Source organism: Mesocricetus auratus, unplaced genomic scaffold, assembly GCF_017639785.1.
Source record: "Mesocricetus auratus isolate SY011 unplaced genomic scaffold, BCM_Maur_2.0 Super-Scaffold_100041, whole genome shotgun sequence".
Taxonomy (NCBI): domain Eukaryota; kingdom Metazoa; phylum Chordata; class Mammalia; order Rodentia; family Cricetidae; genus Mesocricetus; species Mesocricetus auratus.
The window spans coordinates 4,365,904-4,387,206 of record NW_024429218.1 but is presented as its reverse complement, the minus strand read 5'-3'; the positions used below and the strand labels follow the sequence as shown (position 1 = coordinate 4,387,206).

General features: G+C 47.0%; 1 protein-coding gene and 1 long non-coding RNA gene across 4 annotated transcripts in view; one reads left to right on the top strand and one right to left on the bottom strand.

The window, feature by feature from the left end:
• The window catches only part of Arhgap10 (Rho GTPase activating protein 10), a 252,142-nt gene that overhangs the window by 30,407 nt on the left and 200,432 nt on the right, over positions 1 to 21,303 (top strand). The window lies entirely within an intron of this gene.
• On the bottom strand, positions 11,704 to 13,480 carry LOC110342345. The gene is made up of 3 exons (XR_002384386.2): positions 13,086 to 13,480; positions 12,657 to 12,796; positions 11,704 to 12,105 (listed from the first exon to the last, which is right to left on the bottom strand). It is a non-coding gene; the product is annotated as an uncharacterized LOC110342345 (long non-coding RNA).

The following is a 21,303-nucleotide window of genomic DNA, read 5'->3' as shown; positions in this document are numbered from 1 at the left end:
CATGTATGTGCCTCTGTATGACATTCCCTGACCCCACTGATGCCACTAATAAGTCATTTAAGGCTAGTTCAAGGCTCTTTCCGGGAAGTTCTTAATGTGTGTGCTGTCTTCCCTGCTACTCCCATTTGAAAATAGATCACGTTTGTTCCTTTAACCTAAAGGAACGCTGGTGCCCTTCCTGGGAATAGCAGTGACCGCCAACTTCCTTTCCCCTTGATTCTTCTGGTGTGGGATGCATCTGCCCAAGGACACAGTCTGTCTGACTGTCTGTCTGTCTGTCTATCTGCTTGCTACCCATCCATCCATTCATCTGTCTTTTTTGGATGTGCTGCTGTGGCTGGAACTCAGGACTTTGTTGGTGATGGGCAGACATTCCATCGCTGAGTGACACTGAGCACTTTTGTGTTGCTTAGGCCTGCCCTGCATTTCTCCTGTCTGTGACTAGGCTTTGCTTTTGGTAGTCCTGGCCATTGAACTGGGATCTTTGAGCATGCTGAACTTTTTAAGCTACCGACTTATACTATGTGCCGTCTGTCACAGGCTTGCTTTTTCTTTTGGTGTGTGTGTTATGTCTGTTAGTACGGGACTGTGCAGGTGCACAGAGGCCTGAAGTTGACAGCAGATGGCCTTTGTAGATTACTTCCCACCTTCCCTTTGGGGGGAAAGTAACCCCCTTAAAATTCACATCTATCTATCTGTCGGTCTGTCTATCTATCTATCTATTTATTAATTATGCTGGGCTCACCTCCACTTTTCCAGCTAAAACTCATCACTTCAGCTAGGCTGATTGTCTCTGTCCATTCTCGGTGCTGGGCTTATAGGACATGCTGCCATGCCTGGGATTTCACGGGCTCTGGAGATTATGAACTCTGGTCCTTCCTCCTGTGCAGAAGGCACTTTACTGACTGAGCCGTCTCTCTAGCTCTGCTATTATTATCCCTGTTTTAAAACCATAGTTGTCCGTAGATCAGAAGTTGGGGGCAAGGTAGGCCAGGTGAGTGAGCAGCAGCCTGAGAGGGAAAATGGGAACAGACTTCCTAACTTCCTGTCTGAGCGCAGACATGTGCCACATGGCGAGTGACTGATGGGAATTCCTCCAAGAATGCGCCTCTCAGCTGGTGACAAAGCTTTAGCAATCCTGCTTCACTCTGAGGACTGCGTGTAGAAATCAGCGTGAACTCCTAGGGCATAAATGGTTACACCGTTATTTAATTTTCGGCCTCTAGGAGAAGATATGTGTTCTATAAATAACTTAAAGTATTTGCGGGCCTTTTCCTTACTAATTCTGAGAACCTTCCCCAAGTACTCTTGCAGTTGAGCAGGGTCAGTAAGTGAAGCTCTCCAAATGGAGCTTGGTTTCCTGAGAGCTATTTTGGTGTGGTGGATAAGGGCAGCTGTTCATGTCTCTTAATATTTTACTCTGAGTCACTGGGTGGGCAGAGCTGATGTGTGCTCCAAAGCAGCGTGGAGGCAGTTAGGTGGGGACTTGTGTATAGCCGACCAGGAAAGACTTAGACAGACCCACACTGTGTAAGTGAGCAGTAAAAAAAGAATAGATCACATGTGACATCGCCGCAAGTGCCTTTGCGTTTGCTTCCCTCTGTTTTGTTAGTGGAAGCGGTATGTTTTTAAGCAGAAGACAGTGTCCTTTGGGCTGGACATGTAGCTCAGTTGGTAAGGGCTTGCTTAGCACGCAGGAAGCTGTGGATCCAGTCCCCAGCATCACATAGAGCAGACTTGATGTCTTATGTCTGTAGTCCCGCCACTCAGGAGGTAGAGGCCCCAGGATCAGGAGTCGAGATCCTTGTCAGGCTATTTAATGAGACCAGTCTGGCTACATGGGATCTTGTCCTTAAAAGTAAATAAGTAAGATAGGGTTCGTTGACAGTGTTTACAAGAATGAGGCTGGGGATTGCAGAGAGCACAGGTCTTGTGGATGTGAGGCCTTGGGTTTGACTTCTGTGTTGATTGTGTACTGGTGTGACTTTGTGGGTAACTATAAATGTCTGAAGGACCTTCACAGTCACAATCATTCCTCCTGGTTCATCACAAGTTCAAAGTTTGCTCTGTCTTGTATGTTCATCACTCGGGAAGAGAATCTCCCCCTTTCTCCCCTTCTCCTTCTTTTTTCTTCTTTTTTTAGACAGCTTTTGGCCAGGCTTGATTGTTCCCCTGCATAGTAAAGTGGCCAGTGGCTGGCTTCCTGTTGTAAGATCCCAGCTGCCCAGGACTGGCTTGGGAGACAGTGTTCAGTCTTCCTCCCTGTTGTAGGGAGCAGCTCAGGTCCCTGTGTGGGCAGAAATGTTGCATTCTTAGTTACGACTGAGCGGTGTTTTCTGGTATGTGGTTTCCAGGGTTACTGTGATCTTCCAAGTAAGGATTTAAAAACCATTATGTTTTTCCTGGGTGAAGTTTCAAACAGTCCACTACAAAGCATGTGCTGTCTGTGCGTAATAAAAGTCTGGAGTCCAAGTGGAGCGATAGGCCGTCCTGCCCGGTGAAGAGGGAGGCGAGGGGTGTGATGTTCCTTCTCGACCCTCGACTTCAGGTGTGAGTCAGCCCGCTGGGCTGCGCTGAGCTGCTGGTCGAGCTGGTCATGCCCTTGCTACAACGGCTTTCTTTTCTCCGTGGAGTGGCTCTTGGTCAGCACTAGGTAGAGCACAGCTTGGGGGTGGTTTGCAGTTGCTTGGATAGTGTGTATCAGCTGGGAATGTGGACCTGGGGACCCCACTGTCTGGGGACACACAGCTGGCTATGCCTGCTGTGTGAGCTTGAGCAAGATCTTCACCTCTCTGGGCCCCAGCTTCCTCAGCTGCCGGACGGAGGTAATAAGCGTTCAAAGGTGGTTCTGGTGATGAGTTACTGTCTCTAAGGCACATGGCAGAGTCATACAGGAACTTAGTCCTGTGTTGGTATAGACTGTCCTCATAACCTTGGTGTAAATGCTTTGGTCAGACCAAGTAGATACTCTTCCTGTTTACCGTTTCTGACCTCGTTTGTCCTGGGTTCTCCAGCTCAAATCTTAAATTCACCAGGCTAGGTAGACATGAACCCTTGGGGAGGGGTCTGCATGGCAAAATTCGTTGCTTTAGATAGTTTGTTGCTGGCTTTGGCTTGCACATGGAGTGTGGAGGAGGAGGACATGACCAGGGTTAGTGTCTGCTTTACGGACGAGGGCTCCATCCGAGTGGTTTTACTTATTTCCTCCTGGTGGTGTCCACTCTGTTGCGTGTGTATTTATGTATTCTCAGTCTTCTTGGCCCGCACTCTTGGGTGCTGTAGTGTAAGGCCACCTAGGAGTCACGCAGCTTGTTTGGGAAGATTGTGTAACTCGTACGATGCTTTACTAGTGTGTGTGTGTTCTTTCTCTCCAGCGTGCAGAGGTGGAGACAATAAACATTTTGTCATTACAGAGTCCCTCAACTGCATGTATGTGCTTGGTTACACACCCCTTACTTACTTATTTACTTACTTACTTACTTACATGCCCCTTAATGGGTTGCCACAGCCCTGGCCTCCTTGAGGATTGAGGGCCGGTGCACAAAGGGTGGGGGAAGGGAGGGAAAGGGCACGAGAGAGAGAGAGAGAGAGAGAGAGAGAGAGAGAGAGAGAGAGAGAGAGAGAGAGAGAGAGAGAGAGAGAGAGAGAGAACGAATGAATGAGAGTATCTGTGGATGTGTGCATCTGTAGAGTTAGAGGCTGGTGTTGGGTGTCTTTCAGTAGCTCTCCACTTAGTTTATTGAGACAGGATGTCTCACTGAACGTGTAGCTCCCTGACTGGGTTAGATTGTTCCAGGTGTCTGCCTGGACTTACATCTTGGCTCCCTGGCTACACATAAGCTAAGCAGTGAGCTTTCGTTTCCTGGTGGGACTTGGGCCTGTGCTCCCTTCTGCACATAGGGAAAGGTTGTACAAACACCCTGTCAAAAGCAGTGTGCCTCCAGTGTTGAAGTCGGTGGCATTGTGACCCTTCTAGAATGCTTACTGTGTCTTAGTTATTGTCTTGAGGGGCAATACATTTGTGAGATCCATACTACTGCTACAATACCCATTCTACTTATTAGGGAACCAATGTATGGAAAAGTTAAATTGAACGCAGACTTGAATCTTGCCCTGAATGTCAGTTTGCAGGTTTCCCGATGGCGAAGTTTCTGGTACCGCCTCATACTTATCATCATAGAAGGCCGCCTCTTCCTGACATTTTAGGTCTCTGCGTAGCACTCCATATGTGGGTAGACCGGCCCCTGGGCCGCAGAGAAAAACTGCACAGAGAAAGTTGACCTGAACAGATGTCATTGATGGAATGTTGATAGATGCCCTCTTCCAGCATGAGGCCTGTTTCCCCTCTCGGGAATGCCTTGTGCTTCCAGACAGCCGGCAGCCTGGGAAGCCATGTTGTGGAGCAGTTGATGAATGGTGAAAGGGAGGCTTTCCAGACCCTTCACTTCCTCGCCTACGCCTGTTTAAGCCCAGCTAACCTGGAGCTACACTACAGCTGCTGGTTTGACAGGAAGCGAGCACCCCTCATTAGGAGTGGTGGTGGTTTTGCGGAGCCCAGGGACATAGACTCCATCAAAACACAGACTCACTTTTGCTGCTGTGAGGCTAAAAGCGTGTTTTGGGGTTGTTCTGATCCACACGGGCAGCGATAGCAGAGTGAACGTTGGGTGTGTGTTCTGTCTGCTCAGGAGCTTGCCTTCTCTCCTGCTGACTGCAGTCACACTGAGATCCTGGGGCTGTGTGTGTGGCTGTACTCATCACTGACCAGTCCAGAGAAACCCTGGCGGCAGAGTGTGTGCGATGCACTCAGAGGTGGCATCACCGGTCGTGTCTGAGTGTCCAGGCGCGCGCGGCACTGATGACAGACTGCCAGACTTGTTTTTGCATGTACTAATGTCTCCCTAGTATTAAGACGTTGGGTTTTCTTGCTTTGCTAGTTGAATTAAGAGCTGTGTGGCTAGATGGAATGTGTTTCAAACTTGTCCTCATGTTTAACCAAAGGCTTGACATTGTAGCCTCTGTCAGGCAGACGCCTAGCTGCTAATCACACTGACAAGGCCGTACTGGTGACTCCTTCACACACCCACAACCTGTTCCTCTCACTGACAGGGTGAATTGTGAGGTGTTAGGGGGCTATTTTCTTTGATTTTCTTTCTGTAGTGTATGCCCTCATTTGCCTTGGTTCTTATGGTTGTTTGTATGTTTTTTTTTTAGCAAGCCTGGTTTCTGAAAACGCTTGTTTCCTCTTGGCCAGGAGGGGGTCTTAGAACTTGAAAAGTACTCTGTGGGCTATAAACCCCCTGCACCAAGAGGCCTGGTGTTCCTCTAGAGACCAGCAGGAGCATGGTGATCTGCAGTGAGGACTTGTGTCCTATGGGCCTGGCTTTGGCGTTCACAAACACTGGGCTTGAAATTGTTTTGGCGAGTGTTGAGAGTGTAGGTGTGGGAAGTCGTCCAGGAGCCGTGCCTCCAGAGCTTGCTTCCCAGCAGCAGTGTTGAGAGGCATTGGACAACTCTAACCTCAAGTGTGTGGATTAGGCCTTTGATAGCTGTGGCAGACAGGAGGTGGAGGTGGTGGAAACGGGAGGAGGCGGGGCTGCCTCAGGGTAACACAGTACACTTGGGTGTGTTCTGTCTTCTTTGAGGTCAGCAGCGCCACTTTGTTCTCTTCAGCCATGGTGTTGTGTCCCACCACAGGACCACGGACAGTGGGGCAGTCGTCTTCTCTCTTGATTTTTACGTTGTGGTAGTGATGGAAAGCCAGCTAACCTAATAAGCTTTTAACTTGGCATGAAGAGAGTGAGTGAAGGGTATTGTTTGTCATGTGGTAAATGTCACCGGTTTTGATGGACAATAAGTTTTTTGGCCTTTATTGTCTGTTATAGTATAGCTGGTATTCTGGAAAGCATATGCCTCGTGTTTCCAATGTGCTACCACTTTGACCTAATGAATGGAGATCTTCTGTGACTTGGGCTGCTCTCCCTCAACCTGCCAAGAGCTATTAAGTTGGTGTCTCTGTGCAGGCATAGTGGCCCAGCACAGCACTCAGGACGTAGAGCAAGCACATCTCTGAGCGTGAGGCTATTCTGGTCTGCATAGTGAGTTCTAGGCCAGCCAGAGTTAACATACTGAGACCTTGAACAAAAAGTTTGTTGTTGGGCAAGGCTGGGAGCTCACACCTTTAATCCTACCTCCCTAGAGGCTAAAGCAGGATTGTAAGAGATGAGTAGAGTTTAAGGCCATCCTGATGCATCCTAGAGTTCTAGACCCATCTGGGTAACAATGTAAAGTTTCCTTGCCTTGGGGCAGGGGGTGGGTAGGAGAACCAAGCTGCTGCCAAGAAGATGTTATGTTGGCTGTGGTTTGTGCAGTCTGCAGCAGTCCCTTTTCTGCCTGTCTGGATGCAGACCCTAGGTTCTCAGCCTTCCTGATGCTGCAACCCTTTAATACAGTTCCTCATGCTGCAGTGACCCCAGCCATAAAACTATTTCCATTGCTACTTCCTAACTGTAATTTCACTACATTTGTGAACATTTTTGTTTTGTGATGGTCTTAGGTGGCCCTGTGAAAAGGATTGTTGGACCCGCTGGTTGAGAACTCCTTCCCTAGAGGAACAGGAGGGTTCATAGTATTTAGCAGTTGCTTTCCCTTGCTTTAAAGCAAGAGAACTATCCAGAGGCCGTTGCTAACTGAAGAATTTCCTGCTTGGGTCTGTAGCCTCAGTCTTGTTCAACACCAGGTTCACTGCTGCTTCTCTTGGCCTAAGTAGGATCTTTAAGGGCCTGTTGTAACCCTTGCCCTACGGGTGGTTAGTGTGTCATCTTGCTCCATTAGTGTGGAATTAGTTCAGGCCAAGTTCAAAAGATGGTGGGGAACATTGAGAGGTCTGGAGAGGTTTTTTCTGGAGGAGGAAAGCACTTTGTGCTCAGAAGGCCTGGTAGGAATTCCTAGCTGGAGGGGAGGGGTGCTCTGTGCCCAGAGGTGGAAGAGGAAACTCTTCTGGGACTGAGCAAGTCAGCCCTGGAGCACGGGAAAGGCATTCTTTCTAGTCTTCCTGTCTCACAGCTTCTGCTAGCCCACAGCTGTTTCTCTTGGTTTCTGAAAGGAGCATTTCTAGCAAGTTCCCTGGTGATGTGGGTACTGGTGTAGGGGCTGCTCTTAGAAAAGCCGAAGCTGAGGGCCAGAGCTGACACTGTTGGAGCAGAGTTGGTTTGTTCAGTTGTTTCATCCAGGACGCCCAAGTCCGGTGCCACAACACACAAGTGTACTGTGTTACCCTGACATGCAAGTGCTGATCAGCCTCGGCAGTGGGCACTCCACCTCAGGTAGAATGAAGCCTGGCATGAGTTTTGATGGGGGAGAGAGACTGCTGTCACTTTCTTACAGAAGGAAGCGTCCGGGAATGGTTGCCCAACTGTGGAGAAGAGACCATGGCTGTAGCTGCCGCCGCTTGTGTTAGGATGACTGCGGGCTGGCCTGGCAAGAGCTCACTTGCTGCTGTCTGCAGTGAGGGACATGGGGTGTGGAGAGAGGAAGCCTGTCCGGGTGGCCTAGGCTTCCTTCAGCTTGTAGCCTGGAGTTGGTGACCCTGTGGAGCAGAAGCTGTTGTTGGGGAAGACCTCAGTTTTTAGACTGAATTCAAGTAGTTTCCTTCTGAAGAAGTTATTGTGTATCCCGTGTTGTAAGCAAAGCTCCATGTAATTTTTATGCCTTCAACATGTTTAAGACTGAGTCTCATTGTACAGTCCTGCATTAGCCTGGAACTCACTGTGTTGACCAGGCTGCCTCTGCCTCACAAGCACTGGGACTAAAGACATGTACCACCATGCCCAGCCTTTTAATTGCTTTGGATGTCTGAGCTTTACATGAGTCTGAACTTTGTAACCGTAGGTTTCCAAATTTAATCTCCTGTTATTCCTGTAGTTTAAATGGAAGGGTATGGATATATTTACTTAAAACAACACTCTTAATTTCATGTTAGTTCTCTAGGTTCTTAGACTCTTACATTTTTGCCTAACTAAGAGTGAGATAATATTGTTACAAGTTGTTTAGACTTTTAGCACTGTGGTAGGGTTGCAATATATTGCTACAGTGTCCTGTCCCCTTATCAGTTTGTAATACATTTTGTAATGAATTGTCATAGGTAACACTTAGTTTCTTTCCTATTATTCAAAGAGATGCGTGATCATTTAGAAAATTTGAAGCATAACTAAGATTGAATGCTAAAACTTGTTGACAAAACGTGCATTTAGCCTCATGTTCAGTCTGGCGTCGGGGGAGGGTGTTTCATGTGAACTACCTGTAAGTTATTTCTATAACATTATAACATTAACATTTAATCACTCAATCCTTCCTGTGGCTCCAAGTCCATTGTAGAGTGCAGTGGATCCTGTCTGGGAGTCCTCAGTAAGCCAGCAGGAGGACTTAGGTGACAAATTCTTTAGTAACCAGGTATCTGGCTAGGCTGCTTTCCTGCCTTCCTGGGAGGAACAAGTCTGGCAAGGGGAAGAGAGGCGTGGTCTGATGGAATGTAAGCTTATCACAAAACAAATGCATTTGGATGACTTCTGGAAGGAGGGGCTAGACTTGCTCAATGAACTGGTCATCTCACCACAGGGAAGAGAAGAGGGGGAGTCACTTGTGAGCCCTTCAGAGAGAAGGAAGTTGTGACAGGTCGGCCCCTTGTGGCTGGCGGCAGCCAGGGACACCACCACAGATGACAGAAAAGGCAGCAGCGATAGGCTTGAGGCACAGCTGCTGCCCCAAAGAGGCTCGCTCTTCGAGGTTGTCCTACGGTGGCACGCTGTGCTGTGGAGCCTGCAGAGGCAGGGCACAAAGTGGCATGGCTTGAGTATGGGGTCAGCCCCTCCTCCCCCACCTTAGGAGACGCTGAAGAATGAGACGGGAACAAAGGAGTGCTCCCACCTTCGATTTACAGTCCCGTCCCACAAGATTTAGGGAACAGCTGTTGGCGACCTAGGACCTAGGAGCAGACAGTCACTGTCCACAGCTCCAGCCCCGATTTCTTAGTCATCTACATGGTTTTTAACAGGGGTCTTACAGTTGTAGCTCACTCTAGCCTAAACCTCTTTGTGAAAGTGTCTGTTTAATTTATGACTGTCTTATGCGTGTGCACACGTGTGCGTTTGTGTGTGTATGTAGACATTTGAATGTGTGTATGTATTTGCATGCCACAGCGCATGTGTGGAAATCTGCCGAGTCAGTTCTCCATTTTTTTTTTTTAACATGGTCAAGCTTAGGGTGCAACAAGCTTTTTACCTTTGGAGCCATCTTGACAGCTCAGGCTGTGGACTCTGGAGTCTCCTGTTTAGTTTATGTCTACACTGGGCTACTAATCATAGTTGACATGATGTGGGATCTCCCTTCACACTAGGGGTGTTGAAATGTGTGCGTTAAGGGACAGGGAGTGGCTGTTACAACATGCGTGCTTCTTGCCCAGAGTGCGTCTGTGCTTCTAGTATGACCTGAAACACTAAGACAGTAATAGGACTTGCTGTATCAGGATGGTTTTGACGTTAAGTATTTTACTAGAATATTATTAATGGGTTATGTTTTATCTCCTGGGTGTATCAGAGTTTTCTTAACCAATTGGCATAAAATTACTACTCTAGATTTCCTCTGAGCCATCTGCTATTGTAAATGAAAGCAAAATAAATATCTGGATTTTTCCAGTTGAAGCCAAGTTCTTAGAAATAGAAAACTAGGTCAGATCTGTAAAGTTGCTCACGCATATTGCCACTAGGCCTCTGTCTTAAGAGGTGAGAAACTGGCTATTTGATGATAGCAGTTTTGTTGTATTGTGAATAGTTTTGAAAAAGTCACCGGATAGTTTTTCTTGCTTAATTTTTCTTTGTGACCTTGAAGTGCAGAGGGGTAAGATGCCAGCCCTCCCTCCCCTCCCCTTCCTTTCCCTCCTCCCAATGCCCTGAAAGGTTAGGGTTAGGGTTTGGATTAGGACATTTGTTTTGCAGCTTGTGTCTGGGGTGTGGGCATAGAAAGATTTGACTGTGAAATCACTCTTCTTTGTAATGTTTGTATAATATGGTCAAAGGATCAAGTTTTGGGTATGTTAATCCTGATCATGAGGAGTGTGATTTCACTCGTTATGATTTCACGGAGGTGTGACACCTCCTGAGGTGTCCTGGTGGCATTTTTGATGTGGCACACAGATTTTATCACCTGCACAGAACAAGCAGGAGTATCTTTCTCTCGTGTGAGGATAATGTGGCAGCGGCTGCCAGCAAAAAGAGTTCTTACCTCAGCAAGAACTGAAGCTGCGGAGTGTGCTCTGGGAGAACGTGGAGATCTTGGGGTCAGATGACTGGGATGGGCCCTCTAATGCTGTGTGTGCTCACCGGCTTCACCCCTGCTAGGATCTGTTTGCAGAATGCCTGCTGTGTCTGGGCTGCTCAGTGTAGACTGTTTTATGACTGCTCTGAGGGTCAGAGTGGTGTGCAAGCAGGAGAGGAGAGACATCTGGGAAATTCATGTATGGAGACTTCCTGGTTGTTTTGAGCACATTTTTGAGTTTTTTTAGACACAGAAGGCCAGGGAAGATTTCGTTATGTCTGCTGGAAACTGTAGTTGATCCTCAGATGATAAAGTGCATTGACAGGGAAAGAGCAGCATGGCCTGTAAGGTCCTAGGGTTTTCAGGGTTAAGTCATAGGATGGAGGCATCTCGGCTTACGCCTTTTAAAGCATCACACCATGTAGCAATAAAGCCACAGGACCTCAGTGTCTCCCTCCTCCCTTGGCTTTCAGATGGTAGTGTGCAGCCTTTGCCTGCCTGCCTTGTACCATGCTTGGTATCCTTTTGCTCTGGTCCCAGATACTGATAGAGTTCCAGTTGGCTTTTGTTGTTTTTGGTACTGGGGACTGAACAAAAGGCCTCTAGCATCTGAGATGTGTGCTTTCTCGCTAAGACACACTCTACTAAGACTGCTTTCAAAGGCTGGAATCAGTAGTGGGAGTGTTATTGTAAGTAGAGTGTTTATGATGGAGGTGCTCCTTGGCCATTCCTGGAAAGGATGCATGTGTTTGACATCCATAAATGACTTGAGATAAAAGGCATCTACACATAATTCCTTTACCACAAACATAGTCGTATGAGGTTACCCCCCACTTATTCCTAATGAAAACACTCACCCCTAGGAGGATAGGACTTTGATTTTCCTTCTGTCATCATTTGCAGCTTTGGGTCAGTGAGGAGAGTTACTAGTTATTTCATATGTAGATAATTGTGCCTTGTGAAGTCATCACAAAGGTTTGGCTAATAGGTGACTATTAAATGATTATTTCCTTAACCTCTAGGTATGCAAACCACTCCCTCTTTTCACAATTTATCAATGAATAAAAATTAAGTCTAGCTACTAGGAAAAAAAAACTGTACCAACTCCCTTTACAGGACCAACTTGTTTTCTGACATTGTGAAAATTGAGGTTATGGGCTGGGAGAGATGGCTCAGTAGTTAAGAGCCTGGTTCTTGCTGAGAGCCCAGTTCCCAGCACCCACATGGAGGCTGACAATGGTCCCATCCCAGTCCCAGGGGATCTGACCCCCCTCTTCACGGACACCAGGCACGTAGGTGATGTGCAAACACTTGTACACATACAATAAATCTGAAAAGAAAGAAAACTAAGGTTAGTTTGCCCATATTTATTGACAAGAATTTTTCTGGGGTGGTGTGATGATATCTTGTTAATGTTCTAACACGTAAAGCTTGCCTGAAGATCAGAGGGTGGAGCTAGTTACTAGCTAACTGTAGAGGTCTGGAGGTCTGCACAGACAGACAGGAAGTGACTTGGCTGAGCAGAGACTTTATTTGTTAGAGTATAAACAAGATATCACTACAGGGAGGATCGTTTGGACGCTTTTATCTTCCTATTGTTTTCCTGTTCAGAGTAGGGCAGAGAGACACTCCGGACAGAGCCCGGGAGCGTGCAAGCTGCTTTGTTCTGTCAAATGACTGCGGTGCGTTGGTGTCTGTCAGCGGGAGAAGAGGACAGGCAGCAGCTCCGATTGTCACATTTGTTCCACGAGTCTGGAAACACTGGCGTTCCTCCTCGTCACCAGAGGCCTGCCCCTGAGGACCAGAGAACAAGCTGGGTTGTGGCTTTCTGGACTGGGATACTCTCCCATCCCTGGGAGCAGCAGCAGGGAAATTCCATGGAACAGCAGTAGGGCAAAAGTTGGAGCATTTGATGCCAGATTTCATCATGTACTCCTGAGTCCTGGCTTCATTCCTGGCCAAGGCCCAGGTATTTGGGGATTCAGTGTCAGTTTCAGCCATATTAAGGAGGGCTACATTTTAAAAACAAATAGCAAGGCTGACAGTGCGAACTTATACTGAGGCTTGAGAAGCCAGGGTTAGCCGGCCACCAGTTCAAAGTCAGACAGCACAGAGGCAGTCCACATCAGACTGTCTCCCTCTCCTTGTGACCTCCAGAGTCTGCTTCCGGCTCTCCCTGCTCAGAAGTTGGACTCAGTGCTGTGCATACTTCTGCTGCCTGCAGGTCTTGCCACACTGCTATACTTTAAACACTCCCGTGCTAATGAGCGCTCGATTCTGTGTCTGGAAGGGGGTGCTGTTGATCTGGTGCCCCGCAAGTGTAGCCTTTTGCTCACTAGCCTTACCTCATTAGCCGGCAGTCAAGATGGAAGGGATTGGGCTCTAACAGTCCTGGAGTCGAGAGGCATTTGTGGCTGTAGGGCCCGTGGGGTACTTTCAAAGGAAGCGCAATTGGAGCCTTTTTCGCCGACCGGTTCCTGAGAGACTTGGCACAGAACGATTCAGTGAATAAGACGGGTGTGAACAGGATTAAGGAGGAGTAACTTCAACATTGGAAACCTCCAGAGTAAAACATCTGCAGAGGGCAGAGCCAGAGCTCGGGGAGGTAAATAGGGATCTTTCTTTGGAGTGACAGGCAGGAGTGAATACCAGCTAAGGAACTGGGGCTGTGCTCACCAGGCAGAGGATGAACCCCATTGCCGGAACAGGAAGGCCGCTCTGGTGGTAGTTCGGTGGGTGGGAATAGACTGGGGTGAACCTCATTTTGGTCTCACCTCAGATGCCACCCTGAGGGCTTCATGGTCCAGCTGCTGCCTCCTTGTTCACGGGGATCAACTCTTAGCACCAGTTTCTTCTCCCTTCACCAGGGCCTCCTGGCCCCAGTGACCATTAAATCTTCTCACCTTGTGCACACACCTCAGGAGCAGGCAGTAACAGCCTGACCTGCTGTGATAGCAGGCACCCTGATAATAGATGGCCACACTTCGTTCTGTTCTGGGAAATGCAGCCTTGTCCTTGGGACGGTGTAAAGCACAGGTCCTTGAGTGGGCTGGGGTCTGTGGTTTAGGAAGTGCATGAAGAGCCTGCCTTTGGTAGGGTTCAAACAGAGGGCTAAGGCAAATTCAGAGAGTCAATTATAAACCCACCAGCCCCTTCCATAACTTCATGGTTTCCTGGCTGTTTAACATGCTTCTCTTCTTGTCTCCATGAACCTGACCCACCTCTAAGACAGCACACCAGTGCCATCTGTCTCCCCGGGCTTTGGTTTTGAATCCTAGCATCCAAAGCCGCGTGGCAGCATCATGGAAGCGTGCTGCTGGTGCTTGTGTCTGCCTTGTGGAGCCTCAAAGGGGAGACCCTCGAACCTCACTTCTGGTGGCCTGCTCCTTCCTCCGCTCCGGGTACACTCACGGGTGTTCTGTGTGTATAATTTGAGCAGTGGCTAATAAATACTCTGTACTGTCTCAGCAATGTTTTGTTAAAAATGGGAAAATGCATCCCGAGGGACTTACCGTGAGTTGGAATTATCAGTAACTGGGTCAGTTCTTACGGCACCAGGAAAGCTAGGTGTTTTTGCATGCTTGGGAGGCTGATGTTCCCTTATTCACAACATCTGGACAGTCCCTCACATGGGATGATCCTAGGCCAGGGTCACACTGCCAGCTAATACAGGACAGTGAGGCTGTAAGCCCCTCACCTTTGTAGCAGCGGTGGCTGCTTTTTCTCTACTAGCGGCGTTTTCCTGAACCAAGGAGACAAATGACAGCTGCAGGATAATGACTGCATTTTGGAGGTGGCTCCCCTTCTTAGAAGCTCCACTGTTTGGGAGTATGCCCTTAGAAGAAATTGACAGAACTGCCATCTTACATTTAGCATGTATAATTTTCTAAGCAGTATTTCGTGAATGTGTTTTTATAGGCTTGAGTGCCACCTGGCCATGTTCTCTGTATATTTTAAGTGAGAGGTGTCTACCCTGATGAGTGCAGTATCTTATTCATAAGTAGGAAAAGGTCTTGGTTACCTGGACCAGGCTCATGCTTTCTGTCATTTTTTAGGTAGAAACACTGGCCCACGTAGGGCCGCAGAGATGGTACGAGGGCTCATCTCTTTTAGATTTCCTTTCCCATTGGAGTCTTTCCTAAATGCGTTATAGGTCTAATACCCCAAACTGTGACGGGATTCAAGAGGCATGTGAGGGTCTTGGGTCTTGTTGGCCAGCAGGGGCTCCTTTCCTTGTTGCTTGGGTCTCTGTAGCCCGGGTTGGCCCCTTGTGCGAGTCTCTGAGGTGCTGGGATTACAGGTGTGCACCCCTGCTTGTGCCAAGAGCTTTACCTAGCACTTCAGAAAGGCAAGCTATTTGTGAACAGAGAGCTCTTTTTAAATCCTACTGCCTTAGGTCTGGGTGCTATAACAAAATACCACAGACCGGGTGGGGTGTGGCATAATTATTCCTCAGTGTTCTGGGAAGGTCAATATCTAGGTGCCGTGACACGCTTGTTTTGGGGTGGGACCCTTCCTGCCTCACACTTATGACTGATTCCCCGCATGGGGACACTAATTCCCTTACCGTGGTGACACTCTGGTGGCGTCATCCCTAATCCCATCCCACAGGGGTGGTGGTTGCTTAGAACTTCAATTTAGGAATTTTGTGGGAACATTTGGTCCATGGCGCCTAATGATGCTTTTAACAAAAGTTATCTAGTCATGTGTGGTTTGCATATGCTTGTGCTCCCAGCACTCAGCAATGGGCTCTTGAGATTGAGGCCAGCACGGGCCACTTGGCAAGGAGCCAGTCTGAACAACAACAGAGTCAGGCTATCTGGTGGAAAGTTTATTCTATTAAAGAGTCAACCTGGTGTGTTATGGATAAGTACACATACAGATATTTAAACCTGTGACCATCCATATTTGAAGCTCCATGGAGATGAATAGAATGGCGATTGAGTCTTTCCCTAACTGCCCATTGGTTCTTTAGGCAAATACTTTGGCACATTTTCTGAGTGTGGCTTTGGAGCCCGCATTTGCTAGCTAGTGCTAAAGCCACACGCTAACAGTTTTTTTTCTAATCCTTTTTTGAATAAGTGTTTAGTCAAGTTGCTGCAGTTTGATGTTTTACTCTTCTGGCTTTTGTGGGGGGCCCACCACCCAGCTCCCAAGTAAGTCACACGCAGAGGCTTAGTCTTAGTTACAAGTTGTTTCTAGCCAGCTTCTCTTAAGGTAAATTATCCCGAATATCTTTTGCCTCTGGGCTTTTCCTGTTCTTACCTCTGTAAATCTTACTCTGTGGATTGTTGGGTGGCTGGGTGGCTGGGTGGCTAGGTGGCTGGGTGGCTGGGTGGCTGGGTGGCTGGGTGGCTGGGTGGCTGGCCCCTGATGTCCTCCTCTCCTTGTTCTCTTGTTCCTCCTCTTCCTCCTTCTATTTATTTCCTGCCTGTCAGCCCCGCCTATCCTGGCTGCTGCTTCACTATTGGCCATTCATTCAGCACTTTATTTGACTATAAGGTGTTTTAAACTGGCGAAGAACCACAGCTTCACAGAGTTAAACAAATGCGGCGTAAACAAAAGTCACACACCTTAAAATAATAGTCTACCACAAATTTCATTGTCTTTAATTTGCTTTCTGGTGGAACATTTTACAACTTATATAGAGTATTATAATGACTTCCCAAGCCCACACAGATCTAAACATTTAAAGGACATGTGTCACAGTATCTTCCTAGTATGTGAAATAGACACCACCCCAGCCCGAGACCCCTGGACACCCCCTCCCTTCCCTTTCTTGAAGAAGGACCCATTTTCCTAGATTTGGGGTGTAACACTGCCATGCATATTTTATAGTTACACACCTTTGTAAGAAATATAAATATTTTACAGCATTATGAAAGTAATAGCAAACTATATTTTCAGAGGAAAAAGCCATGTTTTACAAATGGTCTCATTTTTATTTGTCACTGGGGTATTTTTAAACTTATATATTTCATTTCATTGCATGATTATTCTATAGTATGTTTACTGTTAGGCTGTTTCCAAATTTTCACTAGGATTCATAGGACTCCTGTGGGTATGTTTTCATATAATTGCTGATACACAGTTTCTCTGGGTGCTGATACATGTGTGTGTGTTTCTCTGGGTGCTGATACGTGTGTGTGTGTGTGTGTGTGTGTGTGTGTGTGTGTGTGTCTGTCTGTCTGTCTGTCTGTCTGTCTGGGTGTCTGGGTGTGGTTCCTCATAGCTGTTGAGACATGTATGTGTGTGTTTCTCTGGGTGCTGATACATGTATGTGTGTGTTTCTCTGAGTGCTGATACATGTGTGTGTGTGTGTCTCTGGGTGTGGTTCTTCATAGATGTTGATACATGGATGTGTGAGTTTCTCTGGAGACGGCGCTGTGCAGTTGCTGGGAGGTAGGATCTACACACAATGCTATCTACAATGTCTTTCCCAGTGTTTCTCCATTCCTCTGCAGAGCAGACCGTCCATCATGTGTGGTGTCACTGATCATTGTCTCCTCTTATACTTAATATTAAACGTCTGGAGTTTTCACATTTGGAGGGTAGAAGGTAATAGTTTACTGCTCTAACTTGAATGTAGAATTCGGCTGGGAGCAGCAGTGATTACCTTTTCACACATACATAGGCCTTTCAGGTGCGTGCGTGTGTTCACACGCATGCCTGGAGTTCAGGAAATGGCATCAGGTCCCCTGGAACTGGAATTACAGATGAGATGGTTATGAACTACTTGGGTGCTGGGAACTGAAACTTGGTCCTCTGCAAGAACAGCAAGGGTTCCTAACTGCTGGGCTCTCTCTCCAGGCCTCTAGGCTGGCTGAGCACTCAGGATCCTCCTGTCCCCGTCCTCCCAGTGCTGGGACCCTCATGCTTGTGTGTGTGTGTGTGTGTGTGTGTGTGTGTGTGTGGTACTTAACTGACTGAGCCATCTCCCCAGACCCATGCCTCCTTTTTGGTTTGTCTGTTTATAATGCACATGATTGAGTGATTCAGTTCAGATAGCTGTATCAGTCACTGAATCTTGACGAGGACTCATGATCATGGTCCTAGCCCAGTTTTTATTCACACTTCTAAAGCATTGACCTGGAGCGAACTCAGCAAAAACCTCCAAAATACTAACAACTTACACTGTCTTGAATTTTGTTATTCTTTGTTTGATTCTCTGTGGTTTTTGGATCTTATTTCAGAAATAATATCTTACATTTATAAAACTATTTTATGATATAATAGTGCACGTATATGTGACACCCCAAAGAACTTACCAAATGTGATATTTAAGTATACCAGCATAATAGATCTTTTTCCACCTTAAGGAATTCTCCTTTATGAACTGATGTGTGTGTGTGTGTGTGTGTGTGTGTGTGTGTGTGTGTGTGTGTGAGTGAGTGAGTGAGTGAGTGAATATATATTCTCAGCTGAACCACTGCCTCTCTTCTGCCTGTTACATTTCCAAAGACAGAGTAGCTTAGATGGGGGTAAATAGCCTGACTTCTTATGGAATAAACCTTATAGAAGTCAATAAATACTAAAGGTTCTAGCATCTGGTTCTATAGATCTTTCTTTCCAAATTTTTAAATGCAGAAATATGTATATTCAGTGTGCATCTAGCTAATGGATGGGCGGGCTATCACTATTCTATAAGAAGGTGAATCAATCCAGTTTTACCTCAGGCTGTTGGAGCTAATGGATGGGCGGGCTTTCATTATTCCATAAGACGGTGTGTGTGCATCAAGCCAGTTTTACCTGAGTTGTTAGAGCTAATGGATGGGTATTGCTATTCCATAAAAGGCCCCGGGGCACAAAGATCTGAGATAGGCCTGGTGAGCTGGGGAGACCTGTCCATCAAGCCGTTTGTTTATACAGCCTTCCTGAAGGAATACACTGGACTATCTTGTGACCTCAGGTGTGGACTTGGGCCACCAGATGTTTCACTTAATTATGTTCTGTTCCTTCTCATGTTGTTTGTTCTATTCTTTTTGTAACTGGGGCAAAGTGGGAGACTCACCCAGTCTAAGCATGCTTAATGTACTTCATAACTATGTTAACCAAAGATTTTTACTCTTGTGTCACACTCAACTAATTGTTATCTATTATTATGACTATTTGTCACGTAAGAAGAAAATCGGTTCATCCAAAGAAGCAGTGAGGGCCTTGGCCTGCTGTGACTCAAATGATATAAACCCAGAGACAGATTATTGGGGTTCAAGCTGAACATTGGAAAAGCAAAGCAGTCAAGCCACCAGAAAGCTCTTACCTCTTCTGAGCCTTCAGGCCTGCCTGAAGATCTGAATGCTAAAGCTAGCCACAGCCATAGAGGCCTAGCAGTGGTGGTACACACCTTTAATTCCAGGACTCAAGAGACAGACGCTGACAGATCTCTGAGTTCAAGGCCCCCCTGGGCTATATGAGAGTGAATCAGTCTAAAAGAGAAAGAGTTCACACCTTTAATCCCAGCACTAGAGAGGTATATAAGATAGGAGCAGGGGATTCAGTCTTAGGCTACGTTGAGGACAGGATCTCTCGCTAGCCTTGGTAGAGGTGAGAGCTTTCTGGTGGCTTGGCTGCTTTGCTTTTCTGATCTTCAGCATGAACCCCAATATCTGTCTCTGGGTTTTTGTTATTCGTATTATGGCTTGCACTTTAGCTGGCTGAGAAGTGGAGCACCTACCTCACCTTGGGGAACAAGCCACCACTCCTACGGCCAAGCATGGACTTATTAGCCCGTGCGAGCTTTGGGCAAGCCTGCTCTCTTCAGTGGTAAGGTGTTTTGTTGATTAATGGTTGAGTTTTACTTTTGTAGTCTTTGACTTTGTCTGTTCTAACATCCTACTTTCATCTGTGTGCAGTATGTGAAGCAGGCGTGGTGTGGTAAGTCTTGGCAGCCTGTATGCCTTGTGACTTTGAGGAGAGTGGGTTTCATCTGTGATAGAGGGCTTCATGTTTGCTGTGTAGCTGCCGCTGCCCTGTGCCCTGCCCTTATCAGGAACGTGTTGGTTAGCTGTGAGTTTTCTGTGAGCTCCTTCAGGCATGGGTGATAGGCAGATGCCACCTAGCTGTACAGACAGTAGTGACTTGGGTATCTGTTTGGCGATCTTCTCTTGTGCAGGCCAGGATCCCATGTAAATGAGCCAGTTCTTACTTAGGCCTGGCATTTCTTTATTTTTTGGATAAAAATTACCATGTGTATGTGTGGGTACCCTTGCTGTGGTGCTTGGGTGGAGGCTAAGGACGGAATCTATGGACTTTCCTCCCTTCCGACGTGGTTTCGGGTCATTCGTCCCAGTGCTCTCCCTGAGCCATCTCCTCGTCTCCCTGGCCTTGCCTCTCTTTGCCCACGGTTAGTATGATACGTGCGGTTGTCTCGTTGACTTTGGGTCATCGATCTTCACCGCTGTGTATCATTCTCCCGTGTTAGTGCTGCTCTGAGTTTACTGCTGGGGAAGCGCTGGGGCTGTGAACATTCCTTTGAAAAAATCCAGATATGCGCACGTGTGTGTGCATGTGGGTGCAGGTGTTCACATGCCACATCACACCTGTAGACACGAGAGGACAGCCTCGGGCGTCCTTCTCCCTTTACCTTGTTTGAGATGAGCTATCTTGATGCTGTACATGCCAGGCTAGCTGGCCTTTGGCCTTCTGAGGCATTCTCTTGTCCCTGCCTCCCATCTTGTTATAGGAGCCCTGGAATTAGAGACAGCACCCAGCTGTGCATAGGTTCTGAGATCCAAGCTCAGGTTCTCCTCAGTCTTGTGTGGCAAGTGCTTTAAGCCATGGAGCCATTACCCTGATCCTTGAACATAAATATATATCATGTGTATGTATTTAATTATATATGACACACACACACACACACACACACAGAGACACACAGACACACACACACACACACACACACACACACACACACACACACACACACACACACACACACACACACACCTTGCTGGCCATGATCAGTGAGGCCTCTCATATTACTTGGGCTAGGGAATGCTATGATGTATTCTGAACTAATGTTTAAACTTTTCCTACCCCTGCCACATTAATTTATAGCCCCATAAGCAGTGCACAAGAAAGCAGGTTATTTTAAAGTTTCTTCACAACGAATACTTAAATTTAGGTATGTGATCATCTTTAGGAAACATTTTGGTTTTGGTGAGTAAAGTAATGCCAGCAGGTGTGGTGAGGTAGCAAGGGCTCACACGAACCTGTGTTGCGTGCTGCTGGAGACTGTCTGTGTTTATGGAAAGAGCTGGGCACTTGTTGGATGGCCAAGTGAGCTGGTTTGTATTACCAGGTTTTGCTGATACTTGATTCTTGAGACTGTGCTAACTTTTAAATTTATATTCCCTCTCAGGCTCTCACTTAAGTTCATAGTCCACAAAGCTCTCTGCTTCAGTAGTGTTTACCTTGCTCTTTGTGGACTTTTAACTTATGTGCTTTTTAGTTACAGATGTTGAGTTCAGACGGTTAGGAATTATCAACTGAGGTAGTCCTGTGAGGGTCTGGATCAAAGGTGCTTTTAAAACTTAGATGTTTTGGTCTCCATGATATTAAGCTGTATGGTACAGTAAACATCATTTTTGAATATGCAATTGTGATTATTGAAAAAAAGAGTGAGTGGGGGCTGGGGAGATGAGTCAGCAGTTAAGCGCACCGGCTGCTTCTCCAGGGGTCATAGGTTCAGTTCCCAGCACCCACAGCACTCAGGAAGGTGTCTGTAGCTAACGTCTAAGCGGTCAGAAGCCCTCTTCTGGCCTCTGTGGGTACCTGAAGCATGCGGTACACCAACATACATGCAGTTCCATACATAGACACACAATATAGTGTAATAAATCTTAAAAAAGGATGCGTTTCTAGACTCTGACAATGGAGAAACAGCACCTCTTCTGGAAGATGAACTTTGGAGTCCTAACTACACTGTCTGAGGAAAGAATGGGCTTTGCGCACAAGAGACGGCGTTTGATAGCCCGACACGCAGACCAGTCT